Source organism: Patagioenas fasciata, chromosome 25 (genome assembly GCF_037038585.1).
Source record: "Patagioenas fasciata isolate bPatFas1 chromosome 25, bPatFas1.hap1, whole genome shotgun sequence".
Taxonomy (NCBI): Eukaryota; Metazoa; Chordata; class Aves; order Columbiformes; family Columbidae; genus Patagioenas; species Patagioenas fasciata.
Window position 1 is genome coordinate 7,977,837 of NC_092544.1, and position 24,870 is coordinate 8,002,706.

Here is a 24,870-nt window from a genome sequence, read left to right on the forward strand (position 1 = left end):
CATCCTGGGGATCCCTCCTTGTCCCCAGGGCCCATTGTGATGTCCCAGGACCCCCCATTGTCCCCAGGGCCCATTGTGACATCCTCTGCACCCCCTTGTCCCCAGGGCCCATTGTGACATCCTGGGGACCCCCCCTTGTCCCCAGGGCCCATTGTGACTTTCAGGGGACCCCACTGGTCCCCAGGACCCATTGTGATACTATAGGGACCCCCCCTTGTGCCCAGTGCCCATTGTGACACCGTGGGTACCACCCTTGTCCGCAGGGCCCATTGTGACATCCTGGGGACACCCCCTTGTCCCCAGGGCCCATTGTGACATCCTGGGAATCCCCCCTTGTCCCCAGGGCCCATTGTGACATCCTGGGAATCCCTCCTTATCCCCAGGGCCCATTGTGACATCCAGGGGACCCCCCCTTGTCCCCAGGGCCCATTGTGACGTCCCAGGACCCGCCATTGTCCCCAGGGCCCACTGTGACATCCTGGGGACACCCCCTTTGTCCCCAGTGCCCATTGTGACATCCTGCGGACCCCTCTTTGTCCCCAGGGCCCATTTTGACATTCAGGGGACCCACCATTGTCCTCAGGGCCCACTGTGAGGTCCCAGGACCCCCCATTGTCCCCAGGGCCCATTGTGACATCCTCGGCACCCCCTTGTCCCCAGGGCCCATTGTGACATTCAGGGGACCCCACATTGTCCCCAGGGCCCATTGTGACATCCTGGGGACCCCACTTGTCCCCAGGACCCATTGTGACACTTTGGGGACCCCCCCTTGTGCCCAGGGCCCATTGTGACACCGTGGGTACCACCCTTGTCCGCAGGGCCCATTGTGACATCCTGGGGACACCCCCTTGTCCCCAGGGCCCATTCTGATACCGTGGGGACCCCCTTTGTCCCCAGGGCCCATTGTGACATCCTGGGGACCCTCCTTGTCCCCAGAGTCCATTGTGACATCCAGGGGACCCCCTTTGTCCCCAGGGCCCATTGTGGCACCATAGGGACCCCTTTTGTCACTGGGGCCCATTGTGACATCCCAGGACCCCCCCTGGTTTCCAGGCCCCATTGTGACATCCTGGGGACCCCCTTTGTCCCAAGACTTCATTGTGACATCCTGGGGACCCCACATTGTCCCTAGGGCCCGTTGTGACATCCCAGGACCACCCATTGTCCCCAGGGCCCATTGTGACATCCTCGGGACCACCTTGTCCCCAAGGCCCATTGTGACATCCTGGGGACCCACCCTTGTCCCCAGGGCCCATTGTGACGTCCCATGACCCACCATTGTCTCCAGGGCCCATTGTGACATCCTGGGGATCCCTCCTTGTCCCCAGGGCCTATTGTGATGTCCCAGGACCCCCCATTGTCCGGAGGGCCCATTGTGACATCCTCTGCACCCCCTTGTCCCCAGGGCCCATTGTGACATTCAGGGGCCCCCGTTTGTCACTGGGGCCCATTGTGACATCCCAGGACCCCACATTGTCCCCAGGGCCCATTGTGACTTTCAGGGGACCCCACTTGTCCCCAGGACCCATTGTGATACTATAGGGACCCCCCCTTGTGCCCAGTGCCCATTGTGACACGGTGGGTACCACCCTTGTCCGCAGGGCCCATTGTGACATCCTGGGGACACCCCCTTGTCCCCAGGGCCCATTGTGACATCCTTGGGACCCCCCTTGTCCCCAGGACCCGTTGTGACATCTTGGGGACCCCTATGTCACCAGAGCCCATTGTGATATCCTGGGGAGCCCCCTTTGTCCCCAGGGCCCATTGTGCACATCCTGTGGACCCCTCTTTGTCCCCAGGGCCCATTGTGATATCCTGGGGAGCCCTCTTTTTCCCCAGGGCCTATTGTGACATCCTGGGGACCCCCTTTGTCCCCCGGGCCCATTGTGACATCCTGAAGACCCCCTTTGTCCCCAGGGCCTATTGAGACATGCCAGGACCCCCCCTTTTCTCCAGGGCCCATTGTGACGTCCCAGGACCCCCTATTGTCCCCAGAGCCCATTGTGACATCCTGGGGACCCTCTTTGTCCCAAGACCCCATTGTGACATCCTGGGGACCCACTTTGTCCCCAGGGCCCATTGTGGCACCATGGGGAGCGCCTTTGTCACTGGGGACCATTGTGACATCCCAGGACCCCACTTTGTCCCCAGGGCTTATTGTGATACCATGGGGACCCCCCTTGTCCCCAGGGCCCATTGTGACATTCAGGGGGACTCCTCTTTGTCCCCAGGGCCTATTGTGTCATCCTGGGTATCTCCCCTTGTCTCTAGGGCCCATTGTGAGACTGTGGAAGACCCCCTTTGTCCCCAAGTCCCATTGTGACGTCCCAGGACGCCTCGTTGTCCCCAGGACCCAATGTGACTCCATGGGAACCCCCCCTTGTCCCCAGGGGCCATTGTGACATCCTGGGACCCCCCCTTTGTCCCCAGTGCTCATTGTGAAATCCTGAGGACCCACTTTGTCCCCAGGGCCCATTGTGGCACCATGGGGAGCGCCTTTGTCACTGGGGACCATTGTGACATTCCAGGATTTTACTTTGTCCCCGGGGCCCATTGTGACATCCTGGGGATCCCCCTTTGTCGCCAGGGCCCACTGTGACACCGTGGGCACCCTCTTTGTCCCATGGGCCCATTGTGACCTTCAAGGGACCCCCCATTGTCCCCAGGGCCCATTGTGACATCCTGGGTACCTCCTTTGTCCCCAAGACCCATTGTGACATCCTAGTACCCCCCGCAGTCCCCAGGGCCCATTCTGACATCCTGGGGACCCCCCTTGTCCCCATGGCTTATTGTGACACCCTGGGACCGCCTTTGTCCCCAGGGCCCACTGTGATGTCCCAGGAACCCCCATTGTCCCCAGGGACCATTGTGACATCCTGGGGACCCCCTTTGTCCCAAGACCCCATTGTGACATCCTGGGGACCCCGCCTTGTCCCCAAAGCCCATTGTGACATCCTGGGGACCCTCTTTGTCCCCAGGGCCCATTGTGGCACCATGGGGACACCCTTTGTCACTGGGGCCAGTTGTGACATCCCAGGACCCCACTTTGTCCCCAGGGCTTATTGTGATACCATGGGGACCCCCCTTGTCCCCAGGGCCCATTGTGACATTCAGGGGGACTCCTCTTTGTCCCCAGGGCCTATTGTGTCATCCTGGGGATCTCCCCTTGTCTCTAGGGCCCATTGTGAGACTGTGGAAGACCCCCTTTGTCCCCAAGTCCCATTGTGACGTCCCAGGACGCCTCGTTGTCCCCAGGACCCATTGTGACTCCATGGGAACCCCCCCTTGTCCCCAGGGCCCATTGTGACATCCTGGGGATCCCCCTTTGTCGCCAGGGCCCACTGTGACACCGTGGGCACCCTCTTTGTCCCATGGGCCCATTGTGACCTTCAAGGGACCCCCCATTGTCCCCAGGGCCCATTGTGACATCCTGGGTACCCCCTTTGTCCCCAAGACCCATTGTGACATCCTAGTACCCCCCGCAGTCCCCAGGGCCCATTGTGACATCCTGGGGATCCCTTTGGCCCCAGGGCCCATTGTGACAGGGCGGGGATCCCCCTTGTCCCCAGGGCCCATTGTGAAACCGTGGGGACCCTCTTGTCCCCAGGGCCCATTGTGGCGCCGTGGAGACCCCCCCTTTGTCTCCAGTGCCCATTGTGACATCCTGGGGACCCCCTTTGTCCCCAGTGCTCATTGTGACAGGGTGGGACCCCCCTTGTACCCAGGGCCCGTTGTGACATCCTGGGGACCCCCTTTGTCCCCAGGGCCTATTGTGACATCCTGGGGAGTCCCCTTTATCCCCAGGGCCCATTGTGACATCCTGGGGACCCCCTTTGTCCCTAGGGTTCATTGTGACATCCCAGGACCCCCATTGTCCCCAGGGCCCATTGTGAACAACCTGGGGACCCCCCTTTTTCCCCGGGCCCATTGTGGCGTCCCAGGATGCTTCGTTGTCCCCTGGGCCCATTGTGACATCCCGGGGACCCCTTTTGTCCCTAGGGTCCATTGTGACATCCTGGGGCCTCCCTTTGTCCCCGGGGCCCATTGTGACATCGCAGGAGCCCCCATTGTCCCAAGGGCACATTGTTACATCCTGGGGACCCCCTTGTCCCCAGGGCCCATCGTGGCACCGTGGGGACTCCCCCTTTGTCTCCAGTTCCCATTGTGACACTCTTGGGACCCCCCTTGTCCCCAGGACCCGTTGTGACATCTTGGGGACCCCTATGTCACCAGAGCCCATTGTGATATGCTGGGGAGCCCCCTTTGTCCCCAGGGCCCATTGTGCACATCCTGTGGACCCCTCTTTGTCCCCAGGGCCCATTGTGATATCCTGGGGAGCCCTCTTTTTCCCCAGGGCCTATTGTGACATCCTGGGGACCCCCTTTGTCCCCCGGGCCCATTGTGACATCCTGAAGACCCCCTTTGTCCCCAGGGCCTATTGTGACATGCCAGGACCCCCCCTTTTCTCCAGGGCCCATTGTGACGTCCCAGGACCCCCTATTGTCCCCAGAGCCCATTGTGACATCCCAGGACCCCCCATTGTCCCCAGGCCCCATTATACACATCCTGGGGTCCCCCTTTATCCCCAGGGCCATTGTGACACCATGGAGACCCCCTTTGTCCCCAGGGCCCATTGTGACGTCCCAGGATGCCCCATTGTCCCCTGGGCCCATTGTGAAATCATGGGGACCCCCTTTGTCCCCAGGGCCTATTGTGACATCCCAGGACCCCCCATTGTCCCCAGGGCCCATTGTGACACCGTGGAGACCCTCCTTGTCCTCAGGGCCCATTATGACATTCAGGGGACTCCTCTTTGTCCCCAGGGACTATTGTGACATCCTGGGGACGCCCCTTTACTCCAGGGCCCATTGTGACACCGTGGAGACCCCATTTGTCACTGGGGCCCATTGTGACATCCCAGGACACCCCATTGTCCCCAGGGCCCACTGAGACATCCCGGCGACCACCCTTTGTCTTCAGGGCCCATTATGCACATTCAGGGGACACCCCTTTGTCCCCAAGGCCCATTGTGACATCCTGGGGAGACCCCATTGTCCCCAAGGCCCATTGTGGCACCATGGGGACCCCCTTTGTCCCCAGTGCCCATTGTGACATCTTAGGACCCCACTTTGTCCCCAGGGCCCATTGTGACATCCTGGGGACCACCTGTGTCCCCAGGGCCCATTGTGACATCCCAGGAGCCACCATTGTCCCCAGGGCCCATTGTGACATCCTGGGGACCCCCTTGTCCCCAGTGTCCATTGTGGCATCCTGGGACCCCCGTTGTCCCCAGGGCCCATTGTGGCACCATGTGGACCCCCTTTTTCCCGAGGGCCCATTATAACGTCCCAGGACCCCCCATTGTCCCCTGGGCCCATTGTGACATCCTGGGGTCCCCCTTTTGTCCCCTGGGCCCATTGTGACACTGTGGGGATCTCCTTTGTCCCCAGGGACCATTGTGACACTGTGGGGACCCCCTTTGTCCCCAGGGCCCATTGTGACATCCTGGGGAATCCCTTTGTCTCCAGGGCCCATTGTGACGTCCCAGGACCCTGCTTTGTCCCCGGGGCCCATTGTGACATCCTGGGGAACCGCTTTGTCCCCAGGACCCATTGTGACGTCCCAGGACCCCCCCTTGTCCCCAGGGCTCATTGTGATGTCCCAGGATCCCCATTGTCCCCAGAGCCCATTGTGATGTCCTGGGAACCCCCTTTGACCCCAGGGTCCATTGTGACACCATGGGGACCCCCTCTTGTCCCCAGGGCCCATCGTGGCACCGTGGGGACCCCCTTGTCACTGGGGACCCATTGTGACACTATGGGGACCCCCCTTTGTGCCCAGGGCCCATTGTAACATCCTGGGGACCCCCTTGCCTCCAGGGCCCCTTGTGACATCAAAGGATCACCCTTTGTCCCCAGGACCCATTGTGACATCCCAGGACCCCACTTACTCCCCAGGGCCCATTGTGGCACCATGACGACCCCCTTTGTCACTGGTGCCCATTGTGACATCCCAGGACCCCCCATTGTCTGCAGAGCCCATTGTGACACTATAGGGACCCCCCTTGTCACTGAGGACCCATTGTGACACCATGGGCACCTCCCCTTGTCGTCAGAGCCCATCGAGACATCCCAAAACCCCCAATTGTCTCCAGGGCCCATTGTGACATCCTGGGGACCTCCCTTTCTCCCCAGGGCCCATTGTGACGTTCCAGGAACCCCCATTGTCCTCAGGGCCCATTGTGACATTCAGGGGACCCCCTTTGTCTTCAGGTCCCATTGTGACACCATGGAGACCCCATTTGTCACTCGGGCGCATTGTGACATCCTAGGACCCCCCATTGTCCCCAAGGCCCATTGCGACATCCTGGGGACCCCCCTTTGTCCTCAGGGCCCATTGTGACATTCAGGGCACCCCTCTTTGTCCCCAGGGCCCATTCTGATACCATGGGGACCACTTTGTCCCCAGGGCCCACTGTGACATCCTGGGGACGCCCTTTGTCCCCAGGGCCCATTTTGACACCATGTGCACCCCCCTTTGTGCCCAGGGCCGATTGTGACATCCTGGGGACCCTCTTTGTCCCCAGGGCCCATTGTGACATCCTGGGGACACCCCATTGTCTCCAGGGCCCATTGTGAACATCCTGGGGACCCCCTTGTCCCCAGGGCCCATCGTGGCACCGTGGGGACCCCCCGTTGTCCCCAGGGCCTATAGTGACACCGTGGGTACCCCCTTTGTCCCCAGTGCCCATTGTGACATCCTGGGGACCCCCCTTGTCCCCAGGGCTTATTGTGACATCCTGGGGACCGCCTTTGTCCCCAGGGCCCATTGTGACATCCCAGGACCCCAAGTTGTCCCCAGGGAACCATTGTGACACCGTGGGGACCCCCTTTGTCCTCAGGGCCCGTTGTGAACATCCTGGGGACCCCCTTGTCCACACGACCCATCGTGGCACCGTGGGGACCCCCCATTGTCCCCAGGGCCTATAGTGACACCGTGGGTACCCCCTTTATCCCATGAGCCCATTGTGACATCCTGGGGACCCCCTTGTCCCCAGGGCCCATTGTGACACCATGGGGATCGCCTTTGTCCCCGTGGCCCATTGTGACATCCCAGGACCCCGCGTTGTCCCCAGGGCCCATTCTGACATCCTGGGGACCCCCCTTGTCCCCATGGCTTATTGTGACACCCTGGGACCGCCTTTGTCCCCAGGGCCCACTGTGATGTCCCAGGACCCCCCATTGTCCCCAGGGACCATTGTGACATCCTGGGGACCCCCTTTGTCCCAAGACCCCATTGTGACATCCTGGGGACCCCGCCTTGTCCCCAAAGCCCATTGTGACATCCTGGGGACCCTCTTTGTCCCCAGGGCCCATTGTGGCACCATGGGGACACCCTTTGTCACTGGGGCCAGTTGTGACATCCCAGGACCCCACTTTGTCCCCAGGGCTTATTGTGATACCATGGGGACCCCCCTTGTCCCCAGGGCCCATTGTGACATTTAGGGGGACTCCTCTTTGTCTCCAGGGCCTATTGTGTCATCCTGGGGATCTCCCCTTGTCTCTAGGGCCCATTGTGAGACTGTGGAAGACCCCCTTTGTCCCCAAGTCCCATTGTGACGTCCCAGGACGCCTCGTTGTCCCCAGGACCCAATGTGACTCCATGGGAACCCCCCCTTGTCCCCAGGGGCCATTGTGACATCCTGGGACCCCCCTTTGTCCCCAGTGCTCATTGTGAAATCCTGGGGACCCACTTTGTCCCCAGGGCCCATTGTGGCACCATGGGGAGCGCCTTTGTCACTGGGGACCATTGTGACATTCCAGGATTTTACTTTGTCGCCGGGGCCCATTGTGACATCCTGGGGATCCCCCTTTGTCGCCAGGGCCCACTGTGACACCGTGGGCACCCTCTTTGTCCCATGGGCCCATTGTGACCTTCAAGGGACCCCCCATTGTCCCCAGGGCCCATTGTGACATCCTGGGTACCCCCTTTGTCCCCAAGACCCATTGTGACATCCTAGTACCCCCCGCAGTCCCCAGGGCCCATTGTGACATCCTGGGGATCCCTTTGGCCCCAGGGCCCATTGTGACAGGGCGGGGATCCCCCTTGTCCCCAGGGCCCATTGTGAAACCGTGGGGACCCTCTTGTCCCCAGGGCCCATTGTGGCACCGTGGAGACCCCCCCTTTGTCTCCAGTGCCCATTGTGACATCCTGGGGACCCCCTTTGTCCCCAGTGCTCATTGTGACAGGGTGAGACCCCCCTTGTACCCAGGGCCCGTTGTGACATCCTGGGGACCCCCTTTGTCCCCAGGGCCTATTGTGACATCCTGGGGAGTCCCCTTTATCCCCAGGGCCCATTGTGACATCCTGGGGACCCCCTTTGTCCCTAGGGTTCATTGTGACATCCCAGGACCCCCATTGTCCCCAGGGCCCATTGTGAACAACCTGGGGACCCCCCTTTTTCCCCGGGCCCATTGTGGCGTCCCAGGATGCTTCGTTGACCCCTGGGCCCATTGTGACATCCCGGGGACCCCTTTTGTCCCCAGGGTCCATTGTGACATCCTGGGGCCTTCCTTTGTCCCCAGGGCCCATTGTGACATCGCAGGAGCCCCCATTGTCCCAAGGGCACATTGTTACATCCTGGGGACCCCCTTGTCCCCAGGGCCCATCGTGGCACCGTGGGGACCCCCCCTTTGTCTCCAGTGCCCATTGTGACATCCTTGGGACCCCCCTTGTCCCCAGGACCCGTTGTGACATCTTGGGGACCCCTATGTCACCAGAGCCCATTGTGATATGCTGGGGAGCCCCCTTTGTCCCCAGGGCCCATTGTGCACATCCTGTGGACCCCTCTTTGTCCCCAGGGCCCATTGTGATATCCTGGGGAGCCCTCTTTTTCCCCAGGGCCTATTGTGACATCCTGGGGACCCCCTTTGTCCCCCGGGCCCATTGTGACATCCTGAAGACCCCCTTTGTCCCCAGGGCCTATTGTGACATGCCAGGACCCCCCCTTTTCTCCAGGGCCCATTGTGACGTCCCAGGACCCCCTATTGTCCCCAGAGCCCATTGTGACATCCCAGGACCCCCCATTGTCCCCAGGCCCCATTATACACATCCTGGGGTCCCCCTTTATCCCCAGGGCCGTTGTGACACCATGGAGACCCCCTTTGTCCCCAGGGCCCATTGTGACGTCCCAGGATGCCCCATTGTCCCCTGGGCCCATTGTGAAATCATGGGGACCCCCTTTGTCCCCAGGGCCTATTGTGACATCCCAGGACCCCCCATTGTCCCCAGGGCCCATTGTGACACCGTGGAGACCCTCCTTGTCCTCAGGGCCCATTATGACATTCAGGGGACTCCTCTTTGTCCCCAGGGCCTATTGTGACATCCCAGGACCCCCCATTGTCCCCAGGGCCCATTATGACACCGTGGAGACCCTCCTTGTCCTCAGGGCCCATTATGACATTCAGGGGACTCCTCTTTGTCCCCAGGGCCTATTGTGACATCCTGGGGACCCCCCTTTACTCCAGGGCCCATTGTGACGTCCCAGGACCCCCTATTGTTCCCACGGCCCATTGTGACATTCTGAGGACCCCAAATGTCCCCAGGGCCCATTGTGACATTCTGGGGACCCCTCTTTGTCCCCTGGGCCCATTGTGGCACCATGGACACCCCCTTTGTCCCCAGGGCCCATTGTGACATCCCAGAACCCCAATTTGTCCTCAGGGCCCAATGTGACATCCTGGGGACCCCCTTGTCCCCAGGGCCCATCGTGGCACCGAGGGAACCCCCACCCCCTAGTCCCCAGGGCCCATTGTGAAATCCGGGGAACCCCCTGGTCTCCAGGGCCCATAGTGGTACCGCGGGGACTCGTCCTGTCACTTGGGTCCATTGTGACACCATGGGGACCCCGCCTTTGTCCCCAGTACCCATTGTGACATCCTGGGGACCCCTTTGTCCCCGGGGCCCATTGTGACATCCTGGGGACCCCCCTTTGTCCCCAAGGCCCATTGTGACACGGTGGGGACCCCACTTCTTTCCAGGACCCATTGTGGCATTCTGGGGACTTCCTTTGTCCCCAGGGCCCATTGTGACATCCTGGAGACCCCCTTTATCCCCAGAGCTCGTTGTCGCACCATGGGGACCCCCTTTGTCACTGGGGCCCATTGTGACATCCCAGGACCCCCCATTGTCCCCAGGGCCCATTGTGACACCGTGGGGACCCCGCCTTTTCCCCAGGGCCCATTGTGACGTCTCAGGACCCCCTTTGTCCCCAGGGCCCACTGTGGCACCATGGGGACCCCCTTTGTCCTCTGGGCCCATTGTGACATTCCAGGACCCCACTTTGTCCCCAGGGCCCATTGTGACAATTAAGGGACCCCCCTTGTCCCCAGGGCCCATTGTGACAATTAAGGGACCCCCTTTGTCCCCAGGGCCCATTTTGACATCCCAGGACCCCACTTTGTCCCCAGTGCTCATTGTGAAATTCTGGGAACCCCCCTTGTCCTCAGGGCTCATTGTGACAGCCGAGGACCTTACTTTGTCCCCAGGGCCCATTGTGACATCCCAGGACCCCCCACTGTCTCCAGTGCCCATTGTGACATCATGGGGACCACCCTTTTTCCCCAGGGCTCATTGTGACGTCCCAGGACCCCTCGTTGTCCCCAGGCCCCATCGTGACATCCTGGGGACCCCCCTTGTCCCCAGGGCCCATTGTGACATCCGTGGGACCCCCTTGTCTCCAGGGCCCATAGTGGCACTGTGGGGACTCATCACTTGGGCCCATTGTGACATCCTGGAGAACCCCCTTTATCCCCAGGGCCCATTGTGACACCGTGGAGACCCCATTTGTCACTGGGGCCCATTGTGACATCCCAGGACACCCCATTGTCCCCAGGGCCCACTGAGACATCCTGGCGACCACCCTTTGTCCCCAGGGCCCATTATGCACATTCAGGGGACACCCCTTTGTCCCCAAGGCCCATTGTGACATCCTGGGGAGACCCCATTGTCCTCAAGGCCGATTGTGACACCATGGGGACCCCCTTTGTCCCCAGTGCCCATTGTGACATCTTAGGACCCCACTTTGTCCCCAGGGCCCATTGTGACATCCTGGGGACCACCTGTGTCCCCAGGGCCCATTGTGACATCCCAGGACCCCACTTTGTCCCCAGGGCTTATTGTGACACCATGGGGATCTCCCTTGTCCCCAGGGCCCATTGTGACATCCTCGGCACCCCCTTGTCCCCAGGGCCCATTGTGACATTCAGGGGACGCCTCTTTGTCCCCACGGCCCATTGTGACATCCTGGGGATCCCTCCTTGTCCCCAGGGCCCATTGTGACGTCCCAGGGCCCCCCATTGTCCCCAGGGCCCATTGTGACATTCAGGGGACCCCCCTTTGTCCCCAGGGCCCATTCTGATACCGTGGGGACCCCCTTTGTCCCCAGGGCCCATTGTGACATGCTGGGGACGCTCTTTGTCCCCAGGGCCCATTGTGACATCCTGGGGACCCTCCTTGTCCACAGAGCCCATTGTGACATCCAGGGGACCCCCTTTGTCCCCAGGGCCCATTGTGGCACCATGAGGACCCTCTTTGTCACTGGAGCCCATTGTGACATCCCAGGACCCCCCTTTGTCCCCAGGGCCCATTGTGACATCCTGGGGACCCTCCTTGTCCCCAGAGCCCATTGTGACATCCCAGGACCCCACTTTGTCCCCAGGGCTTATTGTGACACCATGGGGATCTCCCTTGTCCCCAGGGCCCATTGTGACATCCCATGACCCCCCTTTATCCCCAGTGCTATTGTGAAATCCTGGGGACCCCTTTTGTCCCCAGGGCCCATTGTGGCACCATGGGGAACCCCTTTGTCACTGGGGGTCATTGTGACATCCCAGGATTCCACTTTGTCCCCAGGGCTCGTTCTGACACCTTGGGGACTCCCATTGTCCCCAGGGCCCATTGTGACATCCTGGGCAACCCCATTGTCCCCAGGGCCCATTGTGACATCTGGGGGACGCCCTTGTCCCCAGGACCCATCGTGGCACCGTGGGGACCCTCCTTGTCACTTGGGCCCATTGTGACACCTTGGGGACCCCCCCTTTATCCCCAGTGCCCATTGTGACATCCTGCGGACCCCCCTTTGTCCCCAGGGCCCATTTTGACATTCAGGGGACCCACCATTGTCCTCAGGGCCCATTGTGAGGTCCCAGGACCCCCCATTGTCCCCAGGGCCCATTGTGACATACTCGGCACCCCCTTTTCCCCAGGGTCCATTGTGACACTATGGGGACCCCCCCTTTTGCCCAGGGCCCATTGTGACACCGTGGGTACCACCCTTGTCCCCAGGGCTCATTGTGACATCCCAGGACCCCCCATTGTCCCCATGGCCCATTGTGATATTCAGGGGACCCCCCTTGTCCCCAGGGCCCATTCTGACACCGTGGGGACCCCCTTTGTCCCCAGGGCCCATTGTGACATCCTGGGGACCCCCTTTGTCCCAAGACTTCATTGTGACATCCTGGGGTCCCCCCTTGTCCTCAGGGTCCATTGTGACAGGCCAGGACCTTACATTGTCCCCAGGGCCCATTGTGATATCTGGGGGACCCCCTTGTTCCCAAGGCCCATTGTGACATCCTGGGGACCCCCCCTTGTCCCCAGGGCCCATTGTGACATCCCAGGACCCCCCATTGTCTCCAGGGCCCATTGTGACATCCTCGGCACGCCCTTGTCCCCAGGGCCCATTGTGACATCCTGGGGACCCTCCCTTGTCCCCAGGGCCCATTGTGACGTCCCAGGACCCCCCATTGTCCCCAGGGCCCATTGTGACATCCTGGGGATCCCTCCTTGTCCCCAGGGCCCATTGTGATGTCCCAGGACCCCCCATTGTCCCCAGGGCCCATTGTGACATCCTCTGCACCCCCTTGTCCCCAGGGCCCATTGTGACATTCAGGGGACCCCTCTTTGTCCCCAGGGCCCATTGTGACATCCTGGGAACCCCCCCTTGTCCCCAGGGCCCATTGTGACGTCCCAGGACCCCCCATTGTCCCCAGGGCCCATTGTGACATCCTGGGGATCCCTCCTTTTCCCCAGGGCCCATTGTTGCGTCCCAGGACCCCCCATTGTCCCCAGGACCTATTGTGATATTCAGGGGACCCCCCTTGTCCCCAGGACCCATTCTGATACCGTGGGGACCCCCTTTGTCCCCAGGGCCCATTGTGACATGCTGGGGACTCTCTTTGTCCCCAGCGCACATTGTGACATCCTGGGGACCCCCCCTTTGTCCCCAGGGCCCATAGTGACATGCTGGGGACCCTCCTTGTCCCCAGAGCCCATTGTGACATCCTGGGGACCCCCCCTTGTCCCCAGGGCCCATTGTGACGTCCCAGGGCCCCCCATTGTCCCCAGGGCCCATTGTGATATGCTGGGGAGCCCTCTTTGTCCCCAGGGCCCATTGTGAAATTCAGGGGACCCCAACTTGTCCCCAGGGCCCATTGTGACATCCTGGGGACCCCATTGTCACCAGAGCCCATTGTGATATCCTGGCGACCACCCTTTGTCCCCAGGGCCCATTGTGATATCCTGAGGACCGCCCTTTGTCCCCAGGGCCGATTTTGACATTCCGGGGACGCCTCTTTGTACCCAGGGCACACTGTGACATCCTCGGGACCCCCCCTTGTCACTGGGGCCCATTGTGACGTCCCAGGACCCCCCATTGTCCCCAGGGCCCATTGTGACATCCTGGGGATCCCTCCTTGTCCCCAGGGCCCATTGTGACGTCCCAGGACCCCCGATTGTTCCCAGGACCCATTGTGACATTCAGGGGGCCCCTTTGTCACTGGGGCCCATTGTGACATCCCAGGACCCCACATTGTCCCCAGGACACATTGTCACATCCTGGGGACCCCACTTGTCCCCAGGACCCATTGTGACACTATGGGGACCCCCCCTTGTGCCCAGGGCCCATTGTGACACCGTGGGTACCACCCTTGTCCGCAGGGCTCATTGTGACATCCCAGGACCCCCCTTTTTCCCCAGGGCCCATTCTGATACCGTGGGGATCCCCTTTGTCCCCAGAGTCCATTGTGACATCCAGGGGACCCCCTTTGTCCCCAGGGCCCATTGTGACATCGCAGGACCCCCCTGGGCCCCAGGGCGCATTTTGACATCCTGGGGATGCCCCCTTGTCAACGGGGCCCATTGTGACATCCCAGGACCCCCCATTGTGTCCAGGGCCCATTGTGACATCCTGGGGATCCCTGCTTGGCCCCAGGGCCCATTGTGACGTCTTAGGACCCCCCGTTGTCCCCAGGGCCCATTGTGACATCCTGGGGACCCCCCCTTGTCCCCAGGGCCCATTGTGACATCCTGGGGATCCCTGCTTGGCCCCAGGGCCCATTGTGACGTCTTAGGACGCCCCGTTGTCCCCAGGGCCCATTGTGACATCCTGGGGACCCCCCCTTGTCCCCAGGGCCCATTGTGACATCCTGGGGATCCCTCCTTGTCCCCAGGGCCCATTGTGACGTCCCAGGACCCCCCACTGTCCTCAGGACCCATTGTAACATTCAGGGGACCACCTTTGTCACTGGGGCCCATTGTGACATCCCAGGACCCCACTTTGTCCCCAGGGCTTATTGTGACACCATGGGGATCTCCCTTGTCCCCAGGGCCCATTGTGACATCCCATGACCCCCCTTTATCCCCAGTGCTATTGTGAAATCCTGGGGACCCCTTTTGTCCCCAGGGCCCACTGTGACATCTGGGGAACGCCCTTGTCCCCAGGACCCATCGTGGCACTGTGGGGACCCTCCTTGTCACTTGGGCCCATTGTGACACCATGGGGACCCCCTCTTTGTCTCCAGTACCCATTGTGACATCCTGGGGACCCCACCTTGTCCCCAGGACCCATTGTGACATCCCAGGACCCCCCATTGTCCCCAGGGCCCATTGTGACATCCTCGGGACCCCCTTGTCCCCAAGGCCCATTGTGACATCCTGGGGACCCACCCTTGTCCCCAGGGCCCATTGTGACGTCCCAGGACCCCCCATTGTCTCCAGGGCCCATTGTGACATCCTGGGGATCCCTCCTTGTCCCCAGGGCCTATTGTGACATCCCAGGACCCCCCATTGTCCCCTGGGCCCATTGTGACATCCTCGGGACCCCCTTGTCCCCAAGGCCCATATTGACATCCTGGGGACCCACCCTTGTCCCCAGGGCCCATTGTGACGTCCCAGGACCCCCCATTGTCTCCAGGGCCCATTGTGACATCCTGGGGATCCCTCCTTGTCCCCAGGGCCTATTGTGATGTCCCAGGACCCCCCATTGTCCCCAGGGCCCATTGTGACATCCTCTGCACCCCCTTGTCCCCAGGGCCCATTGTGACATCCCAGGACCCCCCATTGTCCCCAGGGCCCATTGTGACATTCAGGGGCCCCCGTTTGTCACTGGGGCCCATTGTGATACTATAGGGACCCCCCCTTGTGCCCAGTGCCCATTGTGACACCGTGCGTACCACCCTTGTTCGCAGGGCCCATTGTGACATCCTGGGGACACCCCCTTGTCCCCAGGGCCCATTGTGACATCCTGGGAATCCCCCCTTGTCCCCAGGGCCCATTGTGACATCCTGGGAATCCCTCCTTATCCCCAGGGCCCATTGTGACATCCAGGGGACCCCCCCTTGTCCCCAGGGCCCATTGTGACGTCCCAGGACCCGCCATTGTCCCCAGGGCCCACTGTAACATCCTGGGGACACCCCCTTTGTCCCCAGTGCCCATTGTGACATCCTGCGGACCCCCCTTTGTCCCCAGGGCCCATTTTGACATTCAGGGGACCCACCATTGTCCTCAGGGCCCACTGTGATGTCCCAGGACCCCACATTGTCCCCAGGGCCCATTGTGACATCCTCGGCACCCCCTTGTCCCCAGGGCCCATTGTGACATTCAGGGGACCCCACATTGTCCCCAGGGCCCATTGTGACATCCTGGGGACCCCACATTGTCCCCAGGACCCATTGTGACACTATGGGGACCCCCCCTTGTGCCCAGGGCCTATTGTGACACCGTGGGTACCACCCTTGTGCCCAGGGCCCATTGTGACATCCTGGGGACACCCCCTTGTCCCCAGGGCCCATTCTGATACCGTGGGGACCCCCTTTGTCCCCAGGGCCCATTGTGACATCCTGGGGACCCTCCTTGTCCCCAGAGTCCATTGTGACATCCAGGGGACCCCCTTTGTCCCCAGGGCCCATTGTGGCACCATAGGGACCCCTTTTGTCACTGGGGCCCATTGTGACATCCCAGGACCCCCCCTGGTTTCCAGGCCCCATTGTGACATCCTGGGGACCCCCTTTGTCCCAAGACTTCATTGTGACATCCTGGGGACCCCACATTGTCCCTAGGGCCCATTGTGACATCCCAGGACCCCCCATTGTCCCCAGGGCCCATTGTGACATCCTCGGGACCCCCTTGTCCCCAAGGCCCATTGTGACATCCTGGGGACCCACCCTTGTCCCCAGGGCCCATTGTGACGTCCCAGGACCCCCCATTGTCTCCAGGGCCCATTGTGACATCCTGGGGATCCCTCCTTGTCCCCAGGGCCTATTGTGATGTCCCAGGACCCCCCATTGTCCCCAGGGCCCATTGTGACATCCTCTGCACCCCCTTGTCCCCAGGGCCCATTGTGACATTCAGGGGACCCCTCTTTGTCCCCAGGGCCCATTGTGAGATCCTGGGGACCCCCCTTGTCCCCAGGGCCCATTGTGACATCCCAGGACCCCCCATTGTCCCCAGGGCCCATTGTGATATCCTCGGCACCCCCTTGTCCCCAGGGCCCATTGTGACATCCTGGGGACCCCCCCTTGTCCCCAGGGCCAATTGTGACGTCCCAGGACCCCCCATTGTCCCCAGGGCCCATTGTGACATCCTGGGGATCCCTCCTTGTCCTCAGGCCCCATTGTGATGTCCCAGGACCCCCCATTGTCCCCAGGGCCCATTGTGACATCCTCTGCACCCCCTTGTCCCCAGGGCCCATTGTGACATTCAGGGGACCCCTCTTTTTCCCCAGGGCCCATTGTGACATCCTGGGGACCCCCCCTTGTCCCCAGGGCCCATTGTGACGTCCCAGGACCCCCCATTGTCCCCAGGGCCCATTGTGACATTCAGGGGACCCCCCTTTGTCCCCAGGGCCCATTCTGATACCGTGGGGACCCCCTTTGTCCCCAGGGCCCATTGTGACATGCTGGGGACGCTCTTTGTCCCCAGGGCCCATTGTGACATCCTGGGGACCCTCCTTGTCCCCAGAGCCCATTGTGACATCCAGGGGACCCCCTTTGTCCCCAGGGCCCATTTTGGCACCATGAGGACCCTCTTTGTCACTGGAGCCCATTGTGACATCCCAGGACCCCCCTTTGTCCCCAGGGCCCATTGTGACATCCTGGGGACCCTCCTTGTCCCTAGAGCCCATTGTGACATCCCAGGACCCCACTTTGTCCCCAGGGCTTATTGTGACACCATGGGGATCTCCCTTGTCCCCAGGGCCCATTGTGACATCCCATGACCCCCCTTTGTCCCCAGTGCTATTGTGAAATCCTGGGGACCCCTTTTGTCCCCACGGCCCATTGTGGCACCATTGGCAACCTCTTTGTCACTGGGGGCCATTGTGACATTCCAGGATTCCACTTTGACCCCAGGGCTCGTTCTGACACCTTGGGGACTCCCATTGTCCCCAGGGCCCATTGTGACATCCTGGGCAACCCCATTGTCCCCAGGGCCCATTGTGACATCTGGGGGACGCCCTTGTCCCCAGGACCCATCGTGGCACCGTGGGGACCCTCCTTGTCACTTGGGCCCATTGTGACACTATGGGGACCCCCCCTTTGTCCCCAGTGCCCATTGTGACATTCTGCGGACCCCCCTTTGTCCCCAGGGCCCATTGTGATCTTCAGGGGACCCACCATTGTCCTCAGGGCCCATTGTGAGGTCCCAGGACCCCCCATTGTCCCCAGGACCGATTGTGACATTCAGGGGATCCCCTTTGTCACTGGGGCCCATTGTGACACCATGGAGACCCCCGCTTGTCCTCAGGGTCCATTGTGACATCCTGGGCACCCCCCATTTTCCCCAGGACACATTGTGACATCCTGGCCATCCCCTTGCTCCCAGGGCCTGTTGTGGCACCATGGGGACACCCCCTTTGTCCCCAGGGCCCATTGTGACATCCCAGGACCCCCCTTTGTCCCCAGGGCCCATTGTAGCACCATGGGGACCCCCTTTGACCCCAGGGCCCATTGTGGCACCATGGCAACCCCTTTTGTCCCCAGGGCCCATTGTGACATTCTTGGACCCCACTTTGTCCCCAGGGCCTATTGTGACACCATGGGGACCCCTCCTTGTCACTGGGGACCCATTGTGACACCATGGGGACCCCCCATTGTCCTCAGGACTCATTCTCACATCCTGGACACCCCCCATTGTCCCCAGGGCCCATTGTGACATCCACTGCACTACCTTGTCCCCAGGGCCCATTGTGACATCCTAGGGACCCCCCCTTGTCCCAAGGGCCCATTGTGACGTCCCAGGACCCCCCATTGTCCCCACGGTCCATTGTGACATTCAGGGGACCCCCCTTTGTCCCCAGGGCCCATTCTGATACCGTGGGGACCCCCTTTGTCCCCAGGGCCCATTGTGACATGCTGGGGACGCTGTTTGTCCCCAGGGCCCATTGTGACATCCTGGGGACCCTCCTTGTCCCCAGAGCCCATTGTGACATCCAGGGGACCCCCTTTGTCCCCAGGGCCCATTGTGGCACCATGAGGACCCTATTTGTCACTGGAGCCCATTGTGACATCCCATGACCCCCCTTTATCCCCAGTGCTATTGTGAAATCCTGGGGACCCCTTTTGTCCCCAGGGCCTATTATGACACCATGGGGAACCCCTTTGTCACTGGGGGCCATTGTGACATTCCAGGATTCCACTTTGTCCCCAGGGCTCGTTCTGACACCTTGGGGACTCCCATTGTCCCCAGGGCCCATTGTGACATCCTGGGCAACCCCATTGTCCCCAGGGCCCATTGTGACATCTGGGGGACGCCCTTGTCCCCAGGACCCATCGTGGCACCGTGGGGACCCTCCTTGTCACTTGAGCCCATTGTGACACCATGGGGACGCCCCCCTTTGTCCCCAGTGCCCATTGTGACATCCTGCGGACCCCCCTTTGTCCCCAGGGCCCATTGTGACATTCAGGGGACCCACCATTGTCCTCAGGGCCCATTGTGAGGTCCCAGGACCCTCCATTGTCCCCAGGGCCCATTGTGACATCCTCGGCACCCCCTTGTGCCCAGGGCCCATTGTGACATTCAGGGGACCCCTCTTTGTCCCCAGGGCCCATTGTGACATCCTGGGGACCCCCCTTTGTCCCCAGGGCCCATTGTGACGTCCCAGGACCCGCCATTGTCCCCAGGGCCCATTGTGACATCCTGGGGATCCCTCCTTGTTCCCATTACCCATTGTGACGTCCCAGGACCCCCCATTGTCCCCAGGGCCCATTGTGACATTCAGGGGACCCCACATTGTCCCCAGGACCTATTGTGACATCCTGGGGACCCCACTTGTCCCCAGGACCCATTGTGACACTATGCGGACCCCCCCTTGTGTCCAGGGCCCATTGTGACACCGTGGGTACCCCCCTTGTCCGCAGGGCTCATTGTGACATCCCAGGACCCCCTGTTGTCCCCAGGGCCCATGGTGACATCCTGGGGACGCCCTTTGTCCCCAGTGCCCATTTTGACACCGTCGACACCCCCCTTTGTCCCCAGAGCCCATTGTGACATCCAGGGGACCCCCTTTGTCCCCAGGGCCCATTGTGGCACCATGAGGACCCTCTTTGTCACTGGGGCCCATTGTGACATCCCAGGACCCACCCTGGTCCCAAGGGCCCATTGTGACATCCGGGGGACCCACCTTGTCCTCATGGTCCACTGTGACAGCCCAGGAACTTACTTTGTCCCCAGGGCCCATTGCGATATCTGGGAGACCCCCTTGTCCCCAGGGCCCATTGTGAAACCATGGGGACCCCCCTTTGTCCCCAGGGCCCATTGTGACATCCTGGGGTCCCCCCCTTGTCCCCAGGGCCCGTTGAAATGTCCCAGGACCACCCTTTGTCCCCAGGGTTCATTGTGACATCCTGGGGACCCCATTTGTCCCCACGGCCCATTGTGGCACCATGGAGACCCCGTTTGTCACTGGGGCCCATTGTGACATCCCAGGACCCCACTTTGTCCCCAGGGCTTATTGTGACACCATGGGGATCTCCCTTGTCCCCAGGGCCCATTGTGACATCCCATGACCCCCCTTTATCCCCAGTGCTATTGTGAAATCCTGGGGACCCCTTTTGTCCCCAGGGCCCATTGTGGCACCATGGGGAACCCCTTTGTCACTGGGGGCCATTGTGACATTCCAGGATTCCACTTTGTCCCCAGGGCTCGTTCTGACACCTTGGGGACTCCCATTGTCCCCAGGGCCCATTGTGACATCCTGGGCAACCCCATTGTCCCCAGGGCCCATTGTGACATCTGGGGGACGCCCTTGTCCCCAGGACCCATCGTGGCACCGTGGGGACCCTCCTTGTCACTTGGGCCCATTGTGACACCTTGGGGACCCCCCCTTTATCCCCAGTGCCCATTGTGACATCCTGCGGACCCCCCTTTGTCCCCAGGGCCCATTTTGACATTCAGGGGACCCACCATTGTCGTCAGGGCCCATTGTGAGGTCCCAGGACCCCCCATTGTCCCCAGGGCCCATTGTGACATACTCGGCACCCCCTTGTCCCCAGGGTCCATTGTGACACTATGGGGACCCCCCCTTTTGCCCAGGGCCCATTGTGACACCGTGGGTACCACCCTTGTCCCCAGGGCTCATTGTGACATCCCAGGACCCCCCATTGTCCCCATGGCCCATTGTGATATTCAGGGGACCCCCCTTGTCCCCAGGGCCCATTCTGACACCGTGGGGACCCCCTTTGTCCCCAGGGCCCATTGTGACATCCTGGGGACCCCCTTTGTCCCAAGACTTCATTGTGACATCCTGGGGTCCCCCCTTGTCCTCAGGGTCCATTGTGACAGGCCAGGACCTTACATTGTCCCCAGGGCCCATTGTGATATCTGGGGGACCCCCTTGTTCCCAAGGCCCATTGTGACTTCCTGGGGACCCCCCCTTGTCCCCAGGGCCCATTGTGACATCCTCGGCACGCCCTTGTCCCCAGGGCCCATTGTGACATCCTGGGGACCCCCCCTTGTCCCCAGGGCCCATTGTGACGTCCCAGGACCCCCCATTGTCCCCAGGGCCCATTGTGACATCCTGGGGATCCCTCCTTGTCCCCAGGGCCCATTGTGATGTCCCAGGACCCCCCATTGTCCCCAGGGCCCATTGTGACATCCTCTGCACCCCCTTGTCCCCAGGGCCCATTGTGACATTCAGGGGACCCCTCTTTGTCCCCAGGGCCCATTGTGAGATCCTGGGGACCCCCCCTTGTCCCCAGGGCCCATTGTGACGTCCCAGGACCCCCCATTGTCCCCAGGGCCCATTGTGACATCCTGGGGATCCCTCCTTTTCCCCAGGGCCCATTGTTGCGTCCCAGGACCCCCCATTGTCCCCAGGACCTATTGTGACATTCAGGGGACCCCCTTTGTCACTGGGGCCCATTGTGACACCATGGAGACCCCCGCTTGTCCTCAGGGTCCATTGTGACATCCTGGCCACCCCCTTGCTCCCAGGGCCCATTGTGGCACCATGGGGACACCGCCTTTGTCCCCAGGGCCCATTGTGAGATCCCAGGACCCCCCTTTGTCCCCAGGGTCCATTGTGACTTTCAGGGGACTCCACTTGTCCCCAGGACCCATTCTGATACCGTGGGGACCCCCTTTGTCCCCAGGGCCCATTGTGACATGCTGGGGACTCTCTTTGTCCCCAGCGCACATTGTGACATCCTGGGGACCCCCTCTTTGTCCCCAGGGCCCATTGTGACATGCTGGGGACCCTCCTTGTCCCCAGAGCCCATTATGACGTCCTGGGGACCCCCCCTTGTCCCCAGGGCCCATTGTGACGTCCCAGGACCCCCCATTGTCCCCAGGGCCCATTGTGATATGCTGGGGAGCCCTCTTTGTCCCCAGGGCCCATTGTGAAATTCAGGGGACCCCAACTTGCCCCAGGGCCCATTGTGACATCCTGGGGACCCCATTGTCACCAGAGCCCATTGTGATATCCTGGCGACCACCCTTTGTCCCCAGGGCCCATTGTGATATCCTGAGGACCGCCCTTTGTCCCCAGGGCCGATTTTGACATTCCGGGGACGCCTCTTTGTACCCAGGGCACACTGTGACATCCTGGGGACCCCCCCTTGTCACTGGGGCCCATTGTGACGTCCCAGGACCCCCCATTGTCCCCAGGGCCCATTGTGACATCCTGGGGATCCCTCCTTGTCCCCAGGGCCCATTGTGACGTCCCAGGACCCCCGATTGTTCCCAGGACCCATTGTGACATTCAGGGGGCCCCTTTGTCACTGGGGCCCATTGTGACATCCCAGGACCCCACATTGTCCCCAGGACACATTGTCACATCCTGGGGACCCCACTTGTCCCCAGGGCCCATTGTGACACCGTGGGTACCACCCTTGTCTGCAGGGCTCATTGTGACATCCCAGGACCCCCCTTTTTCCCCAGGGCCCATTCTGATACCGTGGGGATCCCCTTTGTCCCCAGAGTCCATTGTGACATCCAGGGGACCCCCTTTGTCCCCAGGGCCTATTGTGACATCGCAGGACCCCCCTGGGCCCCAGGGCGCATTTTGACATCCTGGGGATGCCCCCTTGTCAACGGGGCCCATTGTGACGTCCCAGGACCCCCCATTGTGTCCAGGGCCCATTGTGACATCCTGGGGATCCCTGCTTGGCCCCAGGGCCCATTGTGACGTCTTAGGACCCCCCGTTGTCCCCAGGGCCCATTGTGACATCCTGGGGACCCCCCCTTGTCCCCAGGGCCCATTGTGACATCCTGGGGATCCCTGCTTGGCCCCAGGGCCCATTGTGATGTCTTAGGACCCCCCGTTGTCCCCAGGGCCCATTGTGACATCCTGGGGACCCCCCCTTGTCCCCAGGGCGCATTGTGACATCCTGGGGATCCCTCCTTGTCCCCAGGGCCCATTGTGACATCCCAGGACCCCCCACTGTCCTCAGGACCCATTGTAACATTCAGGGGACCACCTTTGTCACTGGGGCCCATTGTGACATCCCAGGACCCCACATTGTCCCCAGGGCCCATTGTGACATCCTGGGGACCCCATTTTCCCCAGGACCCATTGTGACACTATGGGTACCCCCCCTTGTTCCCAGGGCCCATTGTGACATCCTGGAGACCCGCCCTTGTCTCCAGGGCCACTTGTGACGTCCCAGGACCCCCCATTGTTCCCAGAGCCATTGTGATGTCCGTGGGAGCCCCCTCTCTTCCCAGGGCTCATTGTGACTCTCAGGGGACCCCACCTTGTCCCCAGGGCTGATTGTGACGTCCTAGGGCCCCTCTGTGTCCCCAGGGCCCATTGTGACGTCCCAGGACCCCATTGTCCCCAGGGCCCATTGTGACATCCTGGGGTCCCCCCTTTGTCCCCAGGGCCCATTGAAATGTCCCAGGACCACCGTTTGTCCCCAGGGTTCATTGTGACATCCTGGCGACCCCATTTGTCCCCACGGCCCATTGTGGCACCATGGGGACCCCGTTTGTCACTGGGGCCCATTGTGACATCCCAGGACCCCACTTTGTCCCCAGGGCTTATTGTGACACCATGGGGATCTCCCTTGTCCCCAGGGCCCATTGTTACATCCCATGACCCCCCTTTATCCCCAGTGCTATTGTGAAATCCTGGGGACCCCTTTTGTCCCCAGGGCCCACTGTGACATCTGGGGAACGCCCTTGTCCCCAGGACCCATCGTGGCACTGTGGGGACCCTCCTTGTCACTTGGGCCCATTGTGACACCATGGGGACCCCCTCTTTGTCTCCAGTACCCATTGTGACATCCTGGGGACCCCACATTGTCCCCAGGGCCCATTGTGACATCCCAGGACCCCCCATTGTCCCCAGGGCCCATTGTGACATCCTCGGGACCACCTTGTCCCCAAGGCCCATTGTGACATCCTGGGGACCCACCCTTGTCCCCAGGGCCCATTGTGACGTCCCATGACCCCCCATTGTCTCCAGGGCCCATTGTGACATCCTGGGGATCCCTCCTTGTCCCCAGGGCCTATTGTGATGTCCCAGGACCCCCCATTGTCCCCAGGGCCCATTGTGACATCCTCTGCACCCCCTTGTCCCCAGGGCCCATTGTGACATTCAGGGGCCCCCGTTTGTCACTGGGGCCCATTGTGACATCCCAGGACCCCACATTGTCCCCAGGGCCCATTGTGACTTTCAGGGGACCCCACTTGTCCCCAGGACCCATTGTGATACTATAGGGACCCCCCCTTGTGCCCAGTGCCCATTGTGACACCGTGGGTACCACCCTTGTCCCCAGGGCCCATTGTGACATCCTGGGAATCCCCCCTTGTCCCCAGGGCCCATTGTGACATCCTGGGAATCCCTCCTTATCCCCAGGGCCCATTGTGACATCCAGGGGACCCCCCCTTGTCCCCAGGGCCCATTGTGACGTCCCAGGACCCGCCATTGTCCCCAGGGCCCACTGTGACATCCTGGGGACACCCCCTTTGTCCCCAGTGCCCATTGTGACATCCTGCGGACCCCCCTTTGTCCCCAGGGCCCATTTTGACATTCAGGGGACCCACCATTGTCCTCAGGGCCCACTGTGAGGTCCCAGGACCCCCCATTGTCCCCAG